This window comes from Antechinus flavipes, chromosome 4 (genome assembly GCF_016432865.1).
Source record: "Antechinus flavipes isolate AdamAnt ecotype Samford, QLD, Australia chromosome 4, AdamAnt_v2, whole genome shotgun sequence".
Lineage (NCBI taxonomy): Eukaryota > Metazoa > Chordata > Mammalia > Dasyuromorphia > Dasyuridae > Antechinus > Antechinus flavipes.
The window spans coordinates 445,286,802-445,308,478 of record NC_067401.1 but is presented as its reverse complement, the minus strand read 5'-3'; the positions used below and the strand labels follow the sequence as shown (position 1 = coordinate 445,308,478).

General features: G+C 34.8%; 1 long non-coding RNA gene across 1 annotated transcript in view; it reads left to right on the top strand.

Moving 5' to 3' along the window:
• LOC127563049 (uncharacterized) overlaps window positions 1-21,391 on the top strand; it is a 91,784-nt gene extending 70,393 nt beyond the window's left edge. The window contains exon 2 of the long non-coding RNA XR_007953879.1: window positions 18,932-21,391. This is a non-coding gene — a long non-coding RNA (uncharacterized LOC127563049). The remainder of the gene's footprint in view (window positions 1-18,931) is intronic.
• The last annotated feature ends 286 nt before the right edge of the window (window positions 21,392-21,677 follow it).

The window sequence follows — 21,677 nt, the reverse complement described above, 5'->3', positions numbered from 1 at the left end:
ATTCTCCCTCTTTCCCTCTCTCTCTTGTCTCTGTTTCTCTCCCTCCCTCTCTCCTGTCTTTATTTTTTTCCTACCTCTCTCTCTCTGTGTCTCCCTCTGTCTCTCTTTCTCTGTCCCTGACCTCCTTCTATCTCTGTTTTCCTCTCTCTCCCCCACCTTTGTCTCTTTCCTGATCTTACCTTCTCTCCACACTTTTTTTCTTTGTCCCCCTCTATATATCTCTCTTTGTCTCTATTCTCTGATTCTTTCTCTCTTCCTCTCCTCTCCTGTACATACCAGAACAACAGGGTTATATGCCATCATGAGTTCAAGGCATTACAAATGAAGGGACAAGAATAGGAGGAAAAAAAGTAAAACTTCTTTCACATATGACTGCATCCTTTCACGATCTCCATGGATCATGGGACATTCACAACTACCAGCAGGGATTTTAACTTGCCTGGAATCTATCCCCAACCCCCATCCTTTCCAATCCCAAGCCCTTTGCCAGACTGTAGGTCTCTTTCAGATGTACAGCCCACACCAGCATCTTTCCCAGCAACACAAATCCTCAATGCAAAGCCCTTCATGGAATTTCTCACTGTATCAAATGTCCATTCTGGCAACATCCCTGAGTCAAAGGTCACATGTTTTGATGATAACCCTAATTTGGATGATTCTGACCAAATGAGGCTTCTTGTCAGGCATTTCTTTTCAATGATCCATAAAATGCTGAACAAATTAGAGCCAGTCTATATTCAGCTTGTGACTATTTGGAACAGAACTCAAGGTCACGGATGCCCCCTCAGTGACAGGGGCTGACTGAGTAGCTCAGGGATTGTCTCATACTTCAAATATATAGTACAATGTCTGGAAAACAGCCCAATGATTTCTAAATAGTTTTCCCTTCTCCTTTAATCCTTCATCTCTGTCTGTGAGTAGCCTCTGGGATAGTTTTTCTTTTTAATTTAAACAAAAAAAGTTTTTAATCTCACTACAAATATTCCTGAAATGAAACCATTAATCAGGTTTTCCATAAAATGCATTTGGTATTTCCAATTCACAGACTTCTTTTCAGTTCTTGCCCAGGGAAGGAAAGCCACAAATCTTATCTTTCATCAGAGGTTTGGGGTCTGCCATTGTGATCGTAAATTTAGAGCTGAAAAAGAACCCTAGAGGTCACCTCATGGAACTCTTTGATTTTTACAGATGGAGAAACTGAGACTCAGAAAAGTGAAAAAGCTTAACCAAGTTTACATACCTATAAAAAGCAAGTCTGGTATTTGAGCCCAGATCAAAATCCCAAGATTCGTTCCATTACCCCATAGAATACTTTTTTAAAATAGTTTTTATTGAGATGTTTTGTGCTTACATTGACTAAATTCTCTATTACTCACCTTCCCAGAAAGCCATATTTTAACACAGTGCCTGACACATGATATTATTGTTTTTTATTTATGTCTGATTCTATGTGATCCCATTTGGTGTTTTCTAGGCAAAGTAGTTTGCCATTTCCTTTTCCAGTAGGCTAAGATAAATTGAGGTTAAGTGACTTGCCTAGGATTACAAAGTTAGTAAGTGTTTAAAGCCAGTTTTGGAGTCAGTTCTTCCTGATTTCAGGCAGAATGCTCTATTCACTGAGCCACCTAGCTGCCTCATGTGTCTGAAACATAATAGACGCTATATAAATACTTGTTCCATTCCCTTCCCTTCCCTCATAACAAAGGATTTTTTTAAGAAAAAAAAGAGGAAGGAAAAGGGAGGGAATCCCATTAAAACTAACATATCATAAAAATTTGACAGTCTATGCAAAGTTCCACACACTTTGTATAGCAAAGATGCTACACAAAGTAGCATCTATACTGCCTCCTTCACTTTTTTTTTCTTTTTTTCTTTTTGTTGTTGAGGCAATTGGGGTTAAGTGACTTGCCCAGAATCACACAGCAAGGAACTGTTAAGTATCTGAAATCAGATTTGAACTCAGGTCCTCCTGACTTGCGTGATGGTGCTCTATTCACTATACCACCTAGCTACCCCTGCCTTCACTTTTATAAAGCAATTGGTAGTAGTATCTTTTTTACATTTTCCTTTTGGGGTGAAGCTTATTTTTGTCATTTTACAATCTTCATTTTCTATTATTTTGTAGAAGTTGTTCTTTTCAGTTATATTGTTGTCATGATTGTATATATCAGAATATGTTGAGGATGGTGATAGAGTTTGTTTATTTCACTTACATGTAAATTTTTCATGTTTCTCTGTATTTATCTTACTATTTCTTTCTTATTACATTCAGTTTACAAATTTGTTTAGCCATTCTCCAGTTGGTGGACATCTATTTTGTTTCCAGTTTTTTATTATCACAAAAATGCTGCTAGAAATATTTTATTCTATGTGGGAACCATTCTAATGATTGGTGGCCTCTCTGGTATATATATATATATATATATATATATATATATATATATATATATATATATATATATATTATATATATATATATATATGTATGTATGTATGTATGTATGTATCTGCCAGTAGAATCTCTGGGTCAAAGAGTATAGCTATCTAACTACTTTTTTTATAGAGAATTTTATATTAATTTCCAAAATGTAGTGGTGGTGTTGTTTTGCCAAATCACAACTCCACTAACAATGCATTAGTATGCTTCCCCCCCCCACTATCTCTCTAAAAATGATCATTCTCATCTTTTATCATCTTTGCCAGTTTCCTGGGTATAAGGTATAACCACAGGATTAACTTGACTTGCATTTTGATTAGTGATTTTAAGCATTCTTTCAAATAGCTATTAATGATTTTCAGTTATCCTTTTGGAGAATTGTTTGTTCATATCTTTTGAGCATGCATCTACCAGAGAATAATTCTTGGTCTTCTTGGAGCAATACTTTCTAATGCTGGCCAGAGAATGGAGAAACTCATCTAGATAAACATTGGGTCATGGAATTACCTCAAAATAGCATGGAAGATTGTTCAGAACAGGAAATTCAGCCAGTTCACACTGTCTTTTTTTTTTTTTTAATGCTCCCCAGGGGTATTTACAAAGATCCTAGAGATGCCTAAAATTAGCTGACCCTGCTCAGTATTACCAAATGCTGACTCAAGATGGTGATACAAGTAGTGCTTGTGACCTCACCAGACAACTCAGTCCTCCAAAATTATCCTATGAAGGGAAAGCCCACACACAGCTTGTATTGCAGGACAAAGAACATGAAAAGCACACTCAGCCAGTCCAGAAGCTTGTATCTCATTGATCTAGATTGTGATTAATATTTCACAAAGATGGAAAAACCTCCTGAATGATCTATCATTCTTATTTGGATTTCTACATTATCACTTTACTAATGAAAACAAGAAAATTAAGCATTCTGGACAAAAAAATAGCACTAGATCTTGAAGTCTTCATAGACTTTTCAATGAGAAGGATCACAGGCCACTCTTTTGTCTTTGCTTTTCCCAAAGATTTTACTAGAAATATTTTTTTTTACTTCATATGAAAACATTTTTTGGAGAGTAGGTAAAGCAGGAAAGGATGGAAATAAGTAATTATTAATCATTTACTGTGTATAAGGAACTGTGCTAAGGACTTGAGATTCATTGGAATCTCAAAATAACACTGAAAGATAGGAGCGATTATTATTATCATCCCCATTTTACACATGAGGAAACTGAGGCAGACAGAGATTAAAGTGATTTGTCTGAGAACTGAAGTCTTTCTGACTCCAGGTCCAGTGTTATTATCTACCTAGCTGCCTCTGCCAGTGAAGGAAATGTCTTCCTGACAGTAAAAGCGTAGGGGGAGTCTGATTGGATGGTTATAGTGTATAAGGGTGGAGGGAATTTCAATATGGGAAGAGTAATAGCATGAAATAATGGATATTATGTCAGACTTGGAGGCAGAAAGACCTATGTTCAAGTCTTATTATAAAAACCTTGGTTTTGTCTTCTGTAAAACGGAGGTAGCAGGATGGGCGATCGTACTCAATGAAGTCCGAGATCACTTATACCTTTAGATCAATATCAAAACATTTTTTAAAAATTAAGAACATTTTTTAAAGATCTGTATCTTGTGATCCTTTAAGAGGTAATCAGAGCCTCATCATTTGAGGGCAAAAGAAGAGAGTAAGTCCCACAAGAGAGGCACAGTGGCAATGGATAGCAACGGGCCCCATGAGAAGGATCTAAAACCTAGGGAGATGATTGAGTTTGGCACTGCCCACACAAGACCATAAGAAAATGTGTAAGGACTCAACTGCCTTAGAAAGGGAGTATTTTGACCACCTCATAAAACAGGAACTTTGGCTCAGTGTCCTGGAACAATCCCTAACTCCATACCCTTAGCTCTTGTATTGACAAAATTTGTCTCTTGAATTAACAAAATATTTTTGTGCCTTGTACTGATCTATCTATCTATCTATCTATATGGCAGTGTGTATGTCAAATTATTCTGATGATCAACGAATTAGGAGCATATTCAAATAAATATCATCACATAGAATTATAGAAAGATTCAAAAGTTTATTAAATGTCTACTAGAATTGCTAAGGATGCTAAGAATGCTAAGGACTGTGCTAAGTACTTTCCAACGGAGGTGTCAAGCTTATACACACTTTAATCTAGTTAAGGTTGTACTTGGGAGTTGGGGGGGGGGGGGCAAGTAGCCTTTGGATTGCTTTACATATTTACATTGATCTTTACAACAGCCCTGGGAGGTAGGCGTTATTATTTACAGTTGAGGAAACCAAATGAAACAGAGATTAACTGATTTGCCCAGAGTCATACAGCTAGTAAAAGAGCAAGGTTATATTTGAATTCAAGTTCTCTTGCCCCAAAGCCCAGGGCTCTAGCCATTGTACTTCCTAGTTGCCTTTGGAATTTGGGAGAAGGAATTATAGACAAGAGCATAGACATAGGAGGGGTGTGGAGGGACAAGAATCTAGTTTGGCTGAATTAAAGCATATGTGCAATTGATGGGTATGATAAAATGCTAAAATGATAGATTGATGCCAGAGAAAGGGGGCTTTGAATGCCAAGTCAAGGTAATTGGATTTGATTTAGGAGCCAGAAGAAGCCAGTACAGTGATAGCATCAGAAGTGATCACAGAGAATATGAGTCCAGCAGTAAGATGAGGAGTGACTTGGAGGGAAGCCTTGAAAAAATCCAAGAAGACGATAATAAAAGTCTATACAAAACTGACTCCTTCCAGAGCTCTGGAGATCTATTTGCTATAAAAACTTTTTTTTACATTGAAGAATGAAATTTTCTAGCAAGAGCACATTCACAAGGGACAAGAGAATGAAACAATCTGACCAATTCAGTTCAACCATCCGTTCATAAATGCTTGTTGAATGGAAGAAGGAAGGAGGGAATGAATGGACTCAGTGGAGAAAATCAGCCATGATCCCTATTTGACTGAATTGATTCAGCCCACAGGATTGAACCAATGGCTCCCATTAGGTTCAGATGTAACCCCAAGTCTGGCTCTTGACAATGGATTCTGACCTTCCCCCTGACACCCATCCTAGGTTTCCTAGAATCTTCACTTCTGGCTTGATTGGACATTCTTGAGCATATGTTCAAGTCATCAGGTGTGTCTGGAAAATTCATTGCAGAGGTCATTTCTCTGTAGGTGCTGGTCTCTGGTATAGATAACCTTTCCCCATCTGTTTATTTTACTTCCTGGCTTATTTCTCACTCCTAAATGATTCTTTTGGTGACAGAGTCAAGCAACTATGCATCATTGAATTTCTATTTCTGTAGCCTCCCCAGATGAAAGCCCCGTGGAATGTGGGATAACCATTTTTCTTTGGTTAGAACATACAGTGCTGTGTTTCTAATTTAACTTTCCTTCTCATTCATCTTTGTGTGTGTGTGTTTTGTTTTTTCCTTGTTTATTTTTAAGGGACTTTTAAAGCTTTTCTTTATTGATAAATTGCACAACCAATAATTGGGAACAGAACTGCACGATGTGCCAGAAACACAATTTCCCAATGAGCTCTTAATGGGAAGAAGAATCAGTCATGGAGAAATTAATTGAACTTTAATTACAAAAGAGCCAAGATTACTCTGGGGCCCAGTAACGGAATGAGAAGATGTTCGCTTCTAGGCTGCCGGCCAGCATTCAGCTTGGGTTGGTGGTTCCTGAAAATAGTTAGTATTTTGTAGTTCTTTGGTGTTACTAGAAGAGTTCAATCCCGTTCCTTTCACAATCGCCTCTCTAACAAAGGCACCCTTTATAGTGTCACTGGGTTAGATCCTTTGTTAAAGCCAAATAGAACTAAAAATCAGCTTTCCCCCTCAATCCTTTAAGATGTTCCCCTTGAGGCTTTCCTGATCATTCCCTTCCCCATATAGACTTAGAGATGATGTTTCCCTCCTTTGGCATGAGCTAAGACCTAGGATTGTACGTGCATGCACACCCTTGGGGGAACAACCCATTGGTTCATATGGGCGTGCCTATGTCTGGCACCCAGAGTATTCTACACCATACTAGGACACTTCAGCTCTAGGATTAGCTTTTCCCTTTTCTTTTTCTTTTTCCTTATTTCCTTACCATTGCAACAACTCACACAACTTCTTTTCCTTTTCTAATCTCTAACAGTCTTACCAACTTCTTCCTTGTTTTGCCAACTACTTTTTTTTTTCTTGTTAAGTTCTCCCTTCCCTTTCAGGCCCTCTTCTCTTTAAATCTTTCTCCATAAATTTGCTATTTCTTCCTTTTCCTTCAATTCTAGTCCTTTTCCTTTTTTTTTTCTTTTTCTTTAATTTAAGCCCTTTCCTTTTCCTTCTTTTATTTCTTACCCAGACAAAATTTTATTTCTGACCGTCTCCACAGTTCCAAAGGTTTAGATTCATATGCATTTATTTTTGTTACCTGCTCTTCTTCCTCCCCTTCCCTTCATCCAATAAAGAAGGAAAAAAAGAAAGAAAAGCAAAATCTTACAATGTGATTTGATGACTTCCTTTTCTGGTTATACATTTCCTAGATGATTTCCTGAATGTCACTTCTAGTCTATAAAACATCTTTGTAATATGCTGCAACCTATTAATATATAGCATATGAGTCTCCAACACTCTTTGATCACTAATTTTTTTTTCCTTTGGAAATTGTGATGTTTCATGGTTTGCAGCCATCTAGAATTACTGAGAGAATACTGGTGTGGAAAAGATGGGGTTTTGTGTCAAGGAGATGCTTAGTATCATTAAAAGCATTGAAAACTTTATAAATGCAACCCAACCTACTCCTTTCCTCCTATTCAATCTTAGGCCCAGTCTCCTGTCTATGGGGCCTGTCCAAGATGGATGTACAGATGGACTAACTCAATTGGATACCCATCCAATTCTAGACAAAAGATTAATTTTTGTCTATTTAGATTTGCTTGTGTAGAGTTTAAGGCTGATCCCATTTGAGAGATCATAGATCACATTAAAGAGGTTTTATAGTGTACTTTCAAAACAGTCCGGAGGACTTTACCTTTTATAAAGGACTTTACCTTTTCTTTTGAACTCTAGCCCATGTTCATATCCTATGACAGTAAGAAACCTCTTTAGCAAGAAAGTTTCTCCTTGTTTTATGTTTCACTTGGTAATGATTATCAAAGGATTATTAGCAAGTTATCTCTGTGTTTACATCTACCAAGGACTTGTGTGATTGTAACATAAACGTGGGAGAGATTTTTAGATTTTATTTAAGACAAATTCTTTCCTATAATCCCATCTTTCTTTAGACCAGTCTGCCTCCACTCTAGCCATGTTCCTCAATCTCTTCCCAACAGAACTATTTATACTAGTCCCTTAAGTCCTTGGACTTTGATAATTAAGTTTTCACCTTATCTTCCAGGCAGCCAGACCTTCACATCACTTCACATTCCTTCTCTCCCTTTCAGCTTTCTTTGTGTGTGTCACCATTAAAATGTAAGCTCTTTGAGGGCAAGGATTATTTTACTTGCTTATATTGATCCCCAGCACTTAGCACAAAGCTAAGTAAATGTTTTGTCATTCAGTCATAATCAACAAATAACAAATACAGGGAGATCTTGTATTCTCTACATTTTTTCAGTTTACAAAAGATAGTCTTCTGTAGAAAAATCTTTGGAAAGCATGTTTGTTATTGTCGCATATTTTCTTTAAAAAAAATAAGTTATTGATATATTCTGTTTCTTACATTATCATAGTTGTCTCAGATTTCATTCCTATTCTGACTCCCAGACAGCCATCTCATAGGATATATGTAGATAGTTATGATAAAAGTTTTATAGAGGCATTAGTTATTTCCTTGCCCTTTGATGTCAATGCTAACATCTATGATTATTTTCCTATTGTTTGCTATGTTTCCTCCTTTCAAATACCTTGAGAATAAATCTCCTAATGCTGTCAAAGTTGTGTTACCTCCTGCATGAATTTCTTCTCTGTGTGCTTTTTCTCTTCTCATCTTTATCTTTTTTAGTTCCATTTACTTTATCATATAGTGCACTGGAACCTGAAGTTTTAAGAATTCAAATGTAGTAGCATCTTCATGGACAATAAAAATAGATTGCTGCATAAATGTTAACAGATCTGATCTGTTTCTTCATCCATGTGTTACCTTTCTAGTTTTATACAAAAATATTTCAGGGGTGAGCTGATTTAGTTAGATCTTATAGAAAGCTTTCAGAAAACTAATTTCCCCTTCCACAAATATTCATAATTTTCTGAAGTTAATACAGACTTTAATTGTCTATCATTCTTTTCTAGAATTTTTTTTAAATGATTCATTTTATTGGTTTTTTTTTTTTTTTTGGCTTTATGTGATAGTAAGTTTTCTTTCTTCCCTAGAATGAACTTTTTTTTTAATAAGGAAAGACAGTTAAATAAAAACATCCTATACAGTGATTGTATGCCAAGATATACAACATTTTTCCTTAATAGTCAGCTGGCATCAATGCCATAAGAAGGGAAGCAAATTGCATTATCTGTTCTTCATTAATGGAGTTTTTTTTTTTTCTGTTACAGTTTGTTAGTAATCTTTTTAAGACTTTGTAGTCATTGTGGATATTGTTCTTTTGAATCTCTTATTGGTTTATATGCCTCTCCCTGTTTCTTGGAATTCCTCCTATTCATCAATCTTGCTGCATGATAAAATTCCTTTGCATTCACATTCAGTTGTTTTTTCACTACTCTCTAATTTATTTTCAAATTTGATTTGGTTTGTTTGTTTGTTTGTTTGTTTGTTTGTTTTGATACCACAAAAGTTCTGCTGTCATGATCATTTTGGTGTATATTGTACCTTTGTTTCTATATGTGACTCCCTTAGGGGTATTTGCCCAGTAATGGGATAGCAGAATCAAAAGGTATGAATGGCTTAGTCATTATTTTCACATAATTCTTAATTTAAATCCAGAGTGATTGGAATAGTTCAAACTCCATAAATAATGTCTTTGTGGGCCTATCTTCCTTTCTTTCAATATCTAATATTTTTTGGTCATCTTTGTCAATTTGTAGAGTGTGAGGTGGAAACTTAAAATTATTTTAAATTGCACTTCTCTCATAATTATCATTTGGAGAATGTCTTCAAATATTCCTTTAGAGTTTATATTTTTTTAATGTTCATATCCTTTGAATTTGTGTCAATTTCTTATGTAATTTGGTAATTTCAGACATTTAGTGATATTTGGTGCAAATATTTTTCTTACCGTACAGTTTTTTCTTTTTATTCTGTCTTCAATTATTGTATCCATGTAAAAGTTCTTTAATTTTATGAAATCAAAATTAATAATTTCATCTACCCTTTGTTTTATTAAAGAGTTATCCTCCATTGGTCATAGATCTGAAATACATACATATATATGCCATATATATATGTGTGTGTGTGTGTGTGTGTGTGTGTGTGTGTGTGTATATATCTTTATTTTCCTCTAAGCTTTTAATGGTGAAACCATTTTGTGTATCCATTTGACCTTATTTGCATATATGACATGAGATGCCGATCTAAATCTAATTTCTGTCTAACTACTTCCCAGTTTTCTCAGCAGTTTCTGTCAAGAAGAGAATGCTTCCTCCAGTAATTGATGTGCTTATTTTTATCAAATAGTGGGTTACGATTTTCAGTTATGTTTGTTTCTTGTCTATGATTTTTGTCCAAATGAGTTTATTATCCCAAACTGGTGTTGCTTCTGTAATTTTCTGCTTGCCAATAAGATCGAGTTTCTTGTTTAATATAGTTTCTGGCCTCCTATAACCAATTTGTTGTGGAAATAGCCATAATCTATTTCTTATCCTTTATTAATTTCACACTTTGGGGCCATCAATAATTTTGTGGATTTTTGTTTTGTTTGTTTGTTTTACCATCTTTATCCTCTGGTGTTGATTTTGACCTTTCCTCTTTTTGGAATGATTCATATCAATAACCAATCATTCTCCTGTTTGTTAAGATATAACCAACTTTATTTGTACCTTTTGTTAATCCCATTTTTCAATGTCAATAGTTTGTTAGAATAGCTGAGATTGGAGCTGCTGCAATAGCATACAGTGTCTTCCCTTGTCTTTGAAGTTGGCTTTAGTTCTGTCTATAATAGTTTAACAAGTCAATGGGCTGACTGTACATAGACAGCTGGTTTACAATGATTGATCAGTATACATCAGGGACGAGTCATTTCCTGTCTTATGAATTTGGAATCAATTTAGCTCATTGCTTTATTTTTCTTTCACTTATTTTTCAGCATCCCTGAATGGGTTACATGAGTTGGGAGAAAGTGAGAAAAATGTCACCAGCTTTTTCATTTTTCTAAAAGCATCTTGTACTTGTTATTTGCTTAGAATAGAAGATGAAGGGAATTTAAAGTTCAAACAATCTATGTGCTATACATGCCTGTCTTGTGAAGGGAGGATGAGATTCTTTTCAACTGGGCACGGGGAGGAAAAATGCTTAGGGAAGTCTCCTGGAAGAGGTGAATCTTGAAAGATTCTAATGGATAAAGTGTTTCTAGAGAGTTTTTGCTTGTTCTTCTTTAACAAAAGATCCAACCCAGTGGATCTTATAAAAGGTGTCTTTGTTAGGGAAGTGATTGTGAAAGCAATAATTTATGTGCCAACAATGGGATTAAATCCACTAAGTAATTCCACAGAACTACAAAATGCAAGCAACTTTCAGGAACCACCAACCTAATGCCAGCCAGCAGCCTCAAAGAGAACATATTCTCATACCTTGTTACAATAATCTAGGTTGGAATTTTTATAGTTGTACTCAATGTCTTATGTCTTTATTCTGTTAAAAATCTGGTTTTGGATTTAACACCAACTATCTGATAAATTAATGTTCTGACTGCACACACACATAACACTTTGGGGATTGATTCTCACTATAATCATATACTTTGGGACTTCCTTGAACTTTTTCCACTCACAATCCCCTTTTTCACCTAAGAAATGTTTGGGTTTTTCCCATTTTCTTCCTTCCTTCCTTTCCTTCCTTCCTTCCTTCCTTCCTTCCTTCCTTCCTTCCTTCCTTCCTTCCTTCTTCCTTCCTTCCTTTCTTTCTTTCTTTCTTTCTTTCTTTCTTTCTTTCTTTCTTTCTTTCTTTCTTTTTCTTTCTTTCTTTCTTTCTTTCTTTCTTTCTTTCTTTCTTTCTTTCTTTCTTTCTTTCTTTCTTTCTGCTGAGGCAATTGGGGTTAAGTGACTTGCCCAGGATCACACAGCTGTTTTTTTTAGGGTATTTACTTCTATTTTTTTTTTACAAAGCTTTTTATTTTCAAAACATATGCATACATAGTTTTCAACATTCTCCAGTGCAAATATGTGTACTAATGAAATAGGTATGGTTATTTTACTTAATGAATTAAATCTTGATGGTACATTTATTACCTTTTGCTGTTGCCAATTTTTTTTTTTTTGTAATCCCCGTATTCAGTTATGCAGACCCATATAGGATCATGAGCCACAGTTTCAGAAGAGTTGATATACCTTATCAACTCAGGAAGAAAGGAAACAAGTGCTCACGAGGAACCTATTATGTGCCAGGTACTGTGTTAAGCACTTTACAAATATTCTCATTTGATCCTCATAAGAACCCTGTGAAATAGGTACTATTATTCTCATGCAGTCAGGGAAACTGAGGCACACAGAAGTTAGATGGCTTTCTCAAGATCATACAGCTAGGAAGTAGGACTAGATTTGAACTTCATGATTGCAGTGATCTATCCACTGCACTTTTAGAAGACTAATAGTAAAAACTTGTAAAGTTTCATACCCAAGACCTCTGTCACTCATGAGCCTTTTGGAAACTATCCTAAGTTCTAGATATTTTGAAGGGCAGAATCTTCTTGAAACCATAGCTCTTGAACCCCCAGAGATGTTTACTAGCCACTCTGTGCACACAATTCAAATATCATAATAGTATAAACAATAGTAGAATGTTCTCTCCCACTATAAATCTTGATATCACTCTTTCACAAACACAAACACACACACACACACTCCTTTAGTAAGAAGAGTGAACCTTTAGAAGGATGACACTTGGAATATATATCCATGAGGAACACAGGGCTATTGAATACAGTTTGGAAACAACATATGTGCCTGATATGGCAGAGTTGTTGATATTTTCTGTTAATTATTCTACTGGGTCTACTCTTCACCAGGCAATGTTCCCCGCTACTCCTAGCTTGACATTGCTTCTCAGCTGTTTCTTACTGGCCCATAGATCAACATTATTCTCCACCAGGCATCTTACCTATCTCTAGTTTTCAACCATCCAGCTATCCTCAGGTTCATGTATAGGAAGCTACACGGCAGTAGAGAGAATGCTGGACTTGCAGCCAAAAAAAACTCCCCAAAAATCTTTGTGCTTGAATCTAGTCTCAGACACTTTCTAACTATGTGACTCTTGGTAAATCGTTTAACCTATGTCTAATTCAGTTTCTCATCCATAAGATGGGAATAATAAGAAGAAGACCTACCTCAAAGAGTTGTGATGAAAAAATAAGGTAAAATTTGTAAAACAATTTTCAGACTTCAGAATACTATATAATATGAGCTTTTGTTGTTATTATCATCTTCATTATAATTACCTAATACCCTGTCCCTCAGCTTATTAAACTATGGTTTGTAATCTCATATGGAGCTTCATAACTGAATGTGGGTTTTTTTTTTTCAAAATCATGACTTATTAACAGTAAATGTTTAATTTGTATACCTATTTCTATGCCTATTTCAGGGTCATGTAAAAAGGGATCATGAGGGGGAAAAGTTTAAGTAAATCTCTGCCCTATTCAACATTCACTAGAAATATTTTGGTTAGTGCAGGGAGAGCTATAGCTATTTCAGCCAGCTCCCATGATCAATTCTTTTATCCTTCTTATTGTCTTTGGATGGATTGTTTGAAGTGTATTTGTCAGGCCTACCTGCAACTCTGCCCTACATTCACAGAGGGTGTCCTGCAAAGTTCTCTTCTATTGGGAGGTCTGCAGTATCCTTTAGTCAGTTGTCTCAGCCAATGGTGATGAAAGTCTGCCTCTCAACCAGACCTTCATAGAACATAGCAGATGGCCTGTTCTTTGAATTGCTCCTTTAAATTTCCCTTCCAAGCTTCCCTGTGTCCAACTCACAGCAAGTATAATCAAAAATCCATTTTAGTTCTTAATTCTAATCATTTTCCCTTTGTTGAGGCAATTATTCCTAAGGCTTAACTTCCTCAATCAGAAAAGATAAGTAGTAAAACTTCAATGAAGAAACTTTTAAAATTTTCCCTTTTGTGTTTCTATACACAAGACAAAATTAGGGCTAACTGGAGAAGACTAAACAGGTCTCAATCTTTTGTTTCACTTAGAGTCACTTTACATAAGATGTACTCAATTTCATTTGGAGATTCCTATTCTTGAAAAAAAAAGTACTTGAGGTATTCAGTTATAAGGCTTTTGTAAGTTTTACTAACTTTCGGTCTCTTTCTTAAGCTATACTTCGATAGATAGACAGATGGATAGATAGATAGATAGATAGATAGATAGATAGATAGATAGATAAACTGCCAGCAGTTAAATTTGTGTTTATAGATTGGGCAGCAGCTATGCTATTTTAACTCTTCAGTCCTTTTCAGCTACTTTGTTCCTACCAAAAACAGAAGAGGGTAAAAGACAAAAAAGAAAGAAAGAAAGAAAGATTTTGTTATTGTTGTTGTTGCATTTTTATTTATTTCATTAATTTCCATGATTGAAAACTTATCATTATCATTAGCTAGACTGGTGTTTGGAAAGAGACAAGCTTTAAATTTTTATATAACTTGCCAGAGCTTGCTATTTGTTGTCAAAGCTTTAGAAACACTGCATGATCCTGTCACTATTAAGTTACTTTGAGGGACAATTTGATGTACTGAAAAGAAACTGGGCTTGGGGCAAGAAGACATGGATTCAAATAGCTTTTCAAATAAGTTTTTCTACTTATTAACCACATGATCAAAGGCAAGCCACTAATCTCTCTATATACCAATTTCTTTATCCTGTACTTTCATCCTCACAGTGTTGTTATAAGGAAAATGCTTTGAAAACTGTTAGAAACTACAGAACAGCATCAAATTCACTGCTATTTTAAAAACATTAATTCCCTCTTTTTTGGGGGAGGTCTCAAAAAGGGGTTACTTTAATTCTACCCTTAAGTTAGATTTTTGTTGAGAGAATAGTCAACCAACCTCTTCAGTTGATTTTGTAACACTGAAGTAATACATGAGAAAGCAATACAATATTTTCTGTTAACCTGAAATGGGAAAAAGGGAGATTGGAGAATAACATATAAGAAATGCTATTTCTCTGTCCTTATGTAATAAGGGAGAAATAGACCATTCCTGGCTTATCTTAATATCACTGGAATAAACAATTTTTGAACAGTGAAAAAGTAGACCTCAAAGCTCTTGGGGTTGGAAAAATATTCCACGGTCTTTTATTTTTCCCTTCTGTGGGTTTGTTCTGTAAATTATGTGTGAGACAAGCATATGCAGAACAGGGATGTTAAGCTAATTACTTGTCCTCAGATATTTGGTTACCCACTCTAAATAACCCACATACAGTAGCATTTGTACAGAATGAAGATCTGCCCTTTAGGCAGGATTAACTGTTGAAGTCTCTTGTTTCATCAATTAAAATTTTTTATTCCAATATTTGTACTTTTCCATTTAGGATAAAGACATGTTCTTCTTTTTGTGGCAGCATATAAATAGCACAGCATTTTTATGATTCAAGTTCTCACCCTTCCTGGATTGGGTTAGATTTATACCAATATTGATTTTCATGATTACTCATCTGTTATCATTTATGGGACTACAGAAACAAATGTTTTCACTTCTCTGCCTCAATTCTTAATTAAGCATCTTTTTTTTTTCCATCAAGAGTCAGACTTTCGAGCAGTTTGAGTTGGAAGGGGGAGGGAACATTGGGCTTTTTTTTTTAATGACCCTTCCTCTCAAAAAGTAGAATTGCCAAGGTATAGAATCATATGTGATAATTAGAAACAATTGCAAATATTTATATTCCTACTATGTAAAAGATACTGTTCTGGGGACTGAAGATATAAAGTTAAATAATTTCTATCTTCAAGGAATTTAAAGAATATTGGAAAGATCCAACATGTACACAAATGTATCACAAAGTTATTGGAGATAGAGATCACATGAGCAATTGGTAGGATAAAGGTAAACTTTGGGGAAAAGGAGGCATTTGATCAGGAGAACAAAGATTTTGAGAGGTGAAGAGGGAGAGCATTCCAGATATGGAGTCTGGACAAATGTATGGAGGTGGTAGATGATATATTGAGTTTGACTGGAACATAGAAAGATTAGTTTGGTGTAAATGTGGGGAAGTAGTTTTGAATCAAATTTCAGAAGGCTAAAAACTAGAGTAAGGGATTTGTATTTTACTAGCAGACTAAGTAATTTGTTTATAGGTAGCAGCTGTTTCATTTTTGTCTTTATATACCTAGGTTCAGGTCTCACCCACAGTATGTACACCAGAGTAAGCTAATTCTCTCCTTAGTTGAACTGAGATTTTCTTATTCCTCTATCATAAAATGCTCCTGATTCTTGTGTGTTCTTTTAGCTAACCTAATCTCTATAACTTTCCTGATTGCTGTTTTATTATTTTCTTTGATAAATATGTTTGCTTTTTATTCATGATTGTCTTTTGTGCAATAAGTGTATGATGGGAGGGAAGCCAAGTTGGTGGAGATTAAGCTACTGTTACCTTCTGGGTAGAATTACTTCTCTCTGTCCCTTTTCTGACCGATTTGAGACCAGGGAAAGTAGCTTTTATAGAAAAACTTCAAAATAGAATTGTTGCCCTAGACCGCAGATATTTGGTGTGTAATGGATATAATTCTAGCCTAATATCTGTCTTAAAGACAGGAAAGCATAAGAGTGAGCTCTCAGCTACAGTTCTTTTCTAACCCCCAGGTCATAAGTGGAAATAGCAGGCTAATCAGAAATATAAAGCTCTGTAATCCCTACAATACAGCAGCCAGCTGGTCCTTTTTTATTTTTTTTTTTAACAAAAGTCTTCATTTGTATTTATTTTATGGATTTTCATTTTTTGATGTTATGATAACCAGTTTCTAAGAGGTTCTCTACCTCCCCTCCATCCCAAAGATTTGACATGCAATCTAGTTTGGCAATGCTGAATGAATACCCCTGCTAAGATGTTTGATTTTCAAAGTGGGGACTGCACAACTCCAGTGATATGGGCCATAACCTCAAGGCACCTATAGCATGATCTCAAGTTAGTAAGTGAGAAGAGGGGTTATGTGTCACCTTCCCATTGAGAGTCAACAACAAATTATATTGTCTCCAATATAATTACATCACCCTTTCAAACAGTACTGCTCTCATCTGCCCTGCCCCAGATCTGACCTCTTTATGGTCATTATATATTACAAGTTCCTAAAATGCTCCTTTATGTCCCAAGTATTATGAAACCATGGCCTAGATAATCACAGCAATCGAGCACATGTGATTGTGAATATCCCCCTCCACACAGTGTACCAACAACCTGCTTTCCCCAAGCTCCACCATCACCTCTTGGCTGTAGTAATCACCTTTTATTGATGTGTTTTGTGTTCCTGAACAGTGGACTAATGAGTAAGACCCATCTCCATTCACACCCTTTCCTCTCCTAAGACAGAATGAAAAGCATATCTTTGGACAGACATGAATGGATTGTGATTTGTGTGGCAGATTTCATTACATTATTCCCCTCCATCCCAACCCCATTCTTATCCAAACTCATCTATTTCTGTTAAGGACACCATTCTTCTACTCTCCTAGATTCTCATTCTTCTCATGACATTTGATTACGGATTCAATTAAAACTGGCCTCTTCAGAGTTATCAATGACTCCTTAATAACCAGATCTGAAGTCTTTTCTTTCTCTTGGTCCTCATCCTTTTTTTTTCCTATCTAAATATTTGACCTTACTGATTACTCTCTCCTCCTGAATAATTGATCTTTTCTGAGTTGCTAAAAACAACAAATATATATCTACAAAAACTGTGTCTGGATAATTTTTTTTAAAAAAATTGGAAATAGAATTTTTAAATTTGTTTTAAAATCTTTCAAACAGAATTTCATTTGGGTTTTGAATAAATTTGCAAAAAAAATTAAAATGCAGCACCAACTAGTTCGCAAGAACAATTGATAAACATCAGGAACAATGAGCCTTTAATAGCTGAATTTTTAAAAACTCTTTTGAAATAATTTGTGGCGAAGACTGAAAAATCAGTATCATGTTTAAGTGAAGTACAAATGATCATTGATTTCTTCTATTTGGATTTATGGTATCTTTGTAAAGTTGCATTTTTCCATTAGTTGTAATAACCATTTTAAAAAGGTATCAAAAGAACCTATACTTGGAATCAGACCTTTGCATTGCTATGTCCTTAATAATAAAGAAGTATATCCAATTACATTGCCCTTTTTAAAAGATAATTATTATTAATACATTTTAACATGAGCAAAAATCTCTGTACCATTAAGAAATAAAATGTTATTTTAAAATATCATTTTCTATTTATCTCAAATTTTTACATTTCCATTTTTAGCCAAGTTTTACAAAGTCCATAATTCCCAGAATAGTATTACATACATAAATTTACAAATAAATAAATATACACCTGTTGGGGGTGCATGCTCAATATGTTTCTATTATAGATATATACAATCCAAAAAGCTTGGAAACTACTGGCTTATAGTAATTATGGCTCTCTATCAGTTACTCTACTGCTTCCTATAGCAAGCATCCCTGCTTACATTTTGTGCAAATAAGGAATCTGAGAAATGGTTGCTTTATTTAAATTTGTACTATTTAAAATAATAATTACATGTAAAATATGATTAATAATTGGTTCTAGACCAATGGAAATATGAAATGAAAATTTGAATAATATGACCACTTCAGGGGATTCATTATTCAGACTAGTCTTGATTTATTTATATTCTAATTGGTTCATATTCTCAGATCAAAGAGTATTTCCACATCAGACCTCCCTTCCTCATCTATTTGAGTCAAAATAAAAGAAGGTTTTGGTGTACAACCATTTTCATTTTATATTATTTATAGGTTGATAACATTTATGTTATAGCAAAGAAACATTGTCTTTCTTTACCGTTAATAAAGATAATTTAGTTGTTTAGTAATTTCAATTGTTTCAACTGTTTGAGAGCCCATATGGGGTTTTCTTGGCAAAGACACTGAAGCAGTTTGCCATTTCTTACTCCAGTTCATTTTACAGAGCAGGCAAACAGGATTAAATGACTTATCCAGAGTCATGCAGTTAGGAAGTATCTGAGATAAAATTTGAACCTAGCTCTTTTTGATTCCATATTTAATGCTCTACCCACTGTTCCATTTAGCTGAGAAAAGCAAGAATAATGGGGCCCAGTTAGATGTTCGAGATCTTCTAATTCAAGCTTTTTTTTTTTTTAAACAGATGGAGAAACTGAGAATGAGAAAGTAGGAGTGACCTGACTACAAACATGAAGGAAGTTGAGGGGGGCTGAAAATATGACCCATGGTCTTCTGATGAAGTCTTCTTTCCCATTGTGCTTCTCAACAAGTCTAGGTATAACCAGGAGTAAATATCACTGGTTATATAGTGAGAATAATTAATAACAGATGGACAGGCTAAATGCAGACCCTGATGGTGGCCTCCAGCAAGTTGCACTGGTTCTTTCTGGAGAACTTATGGAGGACTGTGCACAAGAATCATACAGAATGAGGTATAAGTGACTCACCCAGAATCATACACCAATTTTGTGCCAGAGGCAGGATTTGAATTCAGGTCTTCCTGACTCTGCTAGGAATCACATGATCTTCTTTGTCTAAGGGTTGGGGTGGGCAGGTTGTTGATGTCAGAACAAGGAAGCTCATACTAGATACATTCCATTTTTTAGTTATTATACTCTGATTCCATCTCTTGATATTTCAATGGTTCCGTGATATCATAGACCTTGATATTTGCACCAATTATGCCATTAACAGCTCATCCCTGCCTTCCCATCCTGTGCATTTTTTTTTTCATTTCTCATGAATCTTCCCCAGAAGATTCTAAGAGTCTCTTAATATGGTTTGGATACCAGCAGAGCTGTATACTTTGCATCACTCTCATGTGACAGGGCCATCTTTTTTCCCCCCAGGTCATTGATTTCTCTGATGACATCTTTTATACAACTTTTTAAAAGCAATTTATTTGTAATGCATCACAGCAGACTTGTGTCCATCACACCCTAATCTATCACATCTTTAGGCAAGTCTTCACTTAAGTTCTAAAGAGACTGTCCTTTTCAATATTCCAACAGCACGTCACCAGAAGAATACCTGTATTAAAATTTGCCTTTGAGATAGAAATCTGAGATCATTAAAAGTACTACACTGAAGACTAATTTCTAAAGGTATATTGATATGGGAGTAGTTAGGCGATACAATAGATAATGGAATAAACCTAGAGTGAGGAAAACTCATTTTAATAAGTTTGAATCCAGCTCAGACACTTACAAAGTGTGTGATCCTGAGCAAGTCACTCACTCTATTTGCCTCAGTTTCCTCATCTGTAAAGTAAGCTGGAGAAGGAAATTATCTTTGACAAGAAAATACCAAATGAAGTCATAAAGAATCAAATATGGTTTTGAAAAAAAACTCAATAACATTAGCATAGCAGATAGCCAGTCTTAAAGCCAGGAAGACCTGTGTTCCAGTGCTACCTCTGACCCTGTGTGTTGCCCTGGACAAGTCACTTAACTTAGAATTATTCTAAGCAATACTCCAAGACTAAAAGTTGCAGAAAAGGTGCCAACCCATATTAGTATAAGGCATTTCTTTATCTGGAAGTTCCCCAACCAATGAAATCACAGAACCAGATTTAAAGATCCCTATTCACTTCTGGGCTTAGTTCATTGCTCATTCAAGATTTTTAATTTTTGACTTGCCTGTTGCTCTTGGTGAGCAACTTCTTATGTCAATGAAACTCAAGTTGCTTTGGTATATTGAAGTTAAGTGATATAGCTAAGGCCACATATAGGGATAGTCTTTCTGGTCTCAATACTCTCTTTCTCTGTCTGGCTGGGCTCATATAGAAGAATATTTCAGAGGTAGAATTTGAAAATAGGTCTCCTGGACTCCTAGGATGGCTCTCTATCAGTTATTCTAGTGCTTCCTAATGGTTTTTATTCCTTAAATTCCTTTCACAACCAAAAAAAAAACGTATTGGAAATTTAATATACTTTTCATAATGTCATTTATTCATTAAGGGCTTTCAGTAACTACAAGGATAACTTTTGCTCCCAAAACTTCAAATTAAAATTTATATTATATATTATAAAATATAAATTATTATTTATAACTTATAATTATAAAACTAAATATAAAATTATGAAACTAGAGAATAATCATAAATATTTTATGTAGCGCATCCTGTAAGAATCAGAAGAATAATTCATTAGAACATATTTTTGCTAGTGTCTACAGGACTTCACATTAAAATTTCTTTATTTTATAACTTTTTCTAAATACAAATGACATTTTAATGAAATAAATTATATCTTGAAGGATGTTTAACATAATGTAATAATCATGTATAAACTTTGGACAGTTTTTATTTGAACAAAGTTTACAATGTTTGGCTTAACACCAGCTAAAACCATCTTTAAATTTGGTTCTCCATCACATTTATTTCTATTAGTTTGATTTAAAACAAAAATAAAGTGAACATATTTATAAATGTGGTAGAAAATGACAGGATTTTACAAGTTCTTTTACTGAGAAATAGAAATTCATTTTGTGTTTTTGTTCCCAACAAACTGATGAGAATGAATAGCTTATGATAAAAACTATTTACTTTTCTATTGGTTAATGACAAACATTGTATTGATTAATAAATGGATTTAATATTCAATTATGTATATATTGTCTTGTTTGTTTTTAACAACATTTACATATAAGCAAGCCTTTATAAAGATTTTCAGATGTCATTTTCTTCCCCTCCACCAAAACAAAAAGAGCTACTCTTTCACAATTTTTTTTTCTGAATGACTAATATTGCTAATAAGTTCCCTTAAAAATCTACTAGTTAGAAGAAAGATATAGATGGATAATAAGTAAAAATAAGAAAATAACTTTACTGCAATGAGAAACAATATGAGATTTGTTTCTGATGATTTCAAATGGGCCTTTGTAACGTA